The sequence below is a fragment of the Anarhichas minor genome, unplaced genomic scaffold (assembly GCF_050575085.1).
Source record: "Anarhichas minor isolate MPS153535 unplaced genomic scaffold, ASM5057508v1 ptg000007l, whole genome shotgun sequence".
In the NCBI taxonomy this organism is placed as follows: domain Eukaryota; kingdom Metazoa; phylum Chordata; class Actinopteri; order Perciformes; family Anarhichadidae; genus Anarhichas; species Anarhichas minor.
The window spans coordinates 5,382,449-5,386,355 of record NW_027466453.1 but is presented as its reverse complement, the minus strand read 5'-3'; the positions used below and the strand labels follow the sequence as shown (position 1 = coordinate 5,386,355).

General features: G+C 48.2%; 1 long non-coding RNA gene across 1 annotated transcript; it reads left to right on the top strand.

Moving 5' to 3' along the window:
* Positions 1-2,346: 2,346 nt before the first annotated feature.
* On the top strand, positions 2,347-3,767 carry LOC142941372 (uncharacterized). Its single transcript, XR_012951352.1, has 2 exons — positions 2,347-2,472; positions 2,606-3,767. It is a non-coding gene; the product is annotated as an uncharacterized LOC142941372 (long non-coding RNA).
* Positions 3,768-3,907: the final 140 nt, after the last annotated feature.

Genomic DNA, 3,907 nt, shown 5'->3' with positions numbered 1-3,907 from the left:
GAGGAAATGATACTTCCTGGCTCTCTGTGGATACCAGCTGCCTGGATGAGTTGTCCATAGGTTTCTCCTGTTAGATATGGTGCAAATGTACAAATAAATCAGTTATTTCTTTACAAGAAGTAAACATAATGCAACAAATAGCACATTTGAGAGTCAACCAAAGCAACTTATAACATACTTTTTAAGTTGGTTTGAAAGTAGCTGATAGAGCTGCAGTGCCTCACATCGTCAGGCAGTGTGTTCCACTGATATGTGGCTTTTATAGAACAACCTGATTGCCCAAATGTACACCACTGAAAGTGTTCTGCAGAGTTTAAACAGCGTCAGGATCAGAAGGCTGCTGGGTTTCGCGGGAGTCAGGCAAGGCGGGTAGAACAGGGGCAGGCAGGGTCGGCAACAGTAGATCAGTCCGTGAGAGCGTGCTGGAGAGTCTGGCATTGAAAACAGAAGAACAATCTGGCAAATGTGTCTGGATGCACCTTTGACACTACCATGTAACGATTTCTCTACTCTTGATGAATAAATAAACATTGTGAGATGTAATTACGTTTCCCAGTTCGAAATCAGGCTGCAATTTGAAGAAGGACATGGTCACATTGTTGTCATTCTCCGTGACGGAGAGACGTTGGCTAACATCTTCATCACTGCTCTGCTGAGGGGGAACCCCTCTGACTCAGCTGTGTAGAGATGTGTACGCCTGCTTCAGAGGCTCCAACCAGGCTATTAATACAGGTGGCTGATTTAATACATTTGTATCGTTGAAATTGCTTCAAGATGGCTTGAATCTCACCCTGTATGACTCCCTGGTCACCGCTGTGGAGTCCTTCCTCTTCCTCATCCACCATAACCCAGGACAGCTCCAGCATCAGCTCCATCACCAAGAAGGTTCAGCAGAGGATGTACTTCCTGAGGCAGTTGAAGAAGTTCAACCTGCCAAAAACAGTGATGGTGCACTTCTACACTGCCATCATTGAGTCCATCCTCACCTCCTCCATCACAGCCAACATATAACTTGCTCTGCTGAGAGTGTGATTGGCTGCAATCTACCGTCCCTCCATGACTTGTTCGCCTCCAGGAGCCTGAAGCGGGCAAGAAGGATTGTTTCTGATCCCTTTCACCCTGGACACAAATAGTTTGAGTCCCTTCCCTGGATGGAAGCTGCGGTCCATCAGGACCAAGACCTCAAGCCACAAAAAATGTTTCGGACACTTGTGTAACCGACTTGGAATGGACATTGAAGGAGACAACTCAGGGGATGCTTTTCCAGCATTTATTTGCTGCAAAAAACAGTACAACACACAGATAAATTGACGTCTGGAACTCTCTCTTCACGTCTGCTCCCCTCAGCAATGTAAAACTCCATTGTCTGGAGAAAACGGTACAAACAGTGACATCAAGTGGAAGAAATAAATAGGTGCATGAGGTGGAATGACTAACAGAAACCTGCAAAAATTATAACACTCAACAAAGGAAACCATATACCTGCAGAAAACACTACAACACACATAAATTGACGTCTGGTCTCTCTCTGCTTCTGCAACTCTGCCTATCCCGATGTAAGTGTGGAACGGGAGAGGGACGAAGCGCTGAACGGTCCAGCGCTTCTGGCAGTTCCCCTAAGCTACAGCAGGGATAGGGGATAGGGACGAAGCGCTGGAGCCTCCAGCGCTTATGCAAGTTCGTCTTTCGCTCGGATTTTGGCAGAGTATTGGGGCTATTTTCGCCGACTTTGCGTACGTGCTGCCTCGGCTGTGAGTGCCCGATTCTGTATCCACCTCCATGGGTCTTTAGAGGTCGACGTGGTCTACAATTCGGCGTAGGTGCCCTGCCTGTGCGTTCTGTATTCGCGGAGATATGGACCGCGCAAGATGACAATTTCGTTCGCTCGGTTTTTTAAAGCCGGGATAGGGACGAAGCGCTGAAGGGTCCAGCGCTTCTGGCAGTTCCCCTATGTTACAGCCGTAGTAGGGGATATGAGCGAAGCGCTGAAGGGTCCAGCGCTTCTGGCAGTTCCCCTATGCTACAGCCGTAGTAGGGGATATGAGCGAAGCGCTGAAGGGTCCAGCGCTTCTGGCGGTTCCCCTATGCTACAGCCGTAGTAGGGGATATGAGCGAAGCGCTGAAGGGTCCAGCGCTTCTGGCGGTTCCCCTATGCTACAGCCGTAGTAGGGGATATGAGCGAAGCGCTGAAGGGTCCAGCGCTTCTGGCGGTTCCCCTATGCTACAGCCGTAGTAGGGGATATGAGCGAAGCGCTGAAGGTTCCAGCGCTTCTGTACTTCGCCTATTACGGCTGTGACCCATTTTGGTAGGGGGTAACCAAGCCACCTTGCGCACAATTTGAGAAACCCAGTTTTCAAAAATATGTCTATCATGAAAAGTCAGCGACAACTCGTGGACATGACGCCCGGTAACGTGCAGACCTCACTGGGCATCATGCAGTGAATTTCACCCAGGCTGGTGGAGTACCAGATGTACTAAATTAATTACATTAATTACAAGTATTGTAATTAATTACATTAATTAATTATTGTAATTACAATTATTGTAATTAATAAATTAATGACAAAGACGTCTTTGTAATTACGTTTCTCGGTTCAAACTCAGGCTGCAATTTGTGGAATGTGTACGCCTGCTTCAGAGGCTCCAACCAGCCTCCCTGGTCACCTCTGTGGAGTTCTTTCTCATCTCGGGCTCCACCATAACCCAGGACCTCAGCAGAGGGTTTACTTTCTGAGGCAGCTGAAGAAGTTCAACCTGCCAAAGGCAATGCCGGCGCACTTCTACACTGCCATCATTGAGTCCATCCCCACCTCCTCCATGACCACCGACCCCTTTCATCCTGGGCTTGTTTCACTCCCTTCCCTGGATGGAAGCTGCGGTCCATCAGGACTAAGACCTCACGCCACAAAAAATATTTCTTCCCGTCTCCACTCAACACAGCCCAGGACCCACACTCATTCTGCAAAACTCTTAAATTCAAACTATTAACTGTTAACATAAACACACCGACATGAAGTAGGACTGCCGCCTCCCAACCCTTCTCAAGTATACAACACCAATGGATACCATGATGAGAGGCATTGTTGCCATGCTGCGACGCACACTGCGGTGTCTTTGTAATTACGTTTCCCGGTTCGAACTCAGGCTGCAATTTGAAGAGGGACATGGTCACGTTGTTGTCCTCCTCCGTGAAGGAGAGACGCTGGCTAACATCTTCGTCACAACTCTGTTGAGGGGGAACCCTCCTCGCTCAGCTGTGTAGAGATGTGTACGCCTGCTTCAGAGGCTCCAACCAGCCTCCCTGGTCACCGCTGTGGAGTTCTTTCTCTTCTCGGGCTCCACCATAACCCAGGACCTCAGCAAGAAGGCTCAGCAGAGGGTTTACTTTCTGAGGCAGCTGAAGAAGTTCAACCTGCAAAGACAACGCTGCCGCACTTCAACACTGCCATCCTTGAGTCCATCTTCACCTCCTCCATGACCACCGACCCCTTTCACCCTGGGCTTGTTTCACTCCCTTCCCTGGATGGAAGCTGCAATGCATCAGGACTAAGACCTCACGCCACAAAAAATGTTTCTTCCCTTCTCCAGTTGAGCTCATCAACAAAGCCCAGGACCCACACTGATTCGGACACTTGCATCTCCAGGATAATCACAGACATCCCGGCAAAACTCTTTCTTGTATGTGCAAACGTAGCCGATGCACCTTTGACACAATGATGTAACGATTTATTTTCTCTTGATGAATAAATAAACATTGTGAGACATATTTTTGCTCTGTGTCATTATTTTATTCATGATTTATGTTATTAAAAGTCAGAAGTGGTGCTCTACTGCAGAGCAAACACCTGTGCAGGAGGTGCAGACTCTTCTTATTTCACAGTAGATATATGTTTTCAGTTGGTGGAG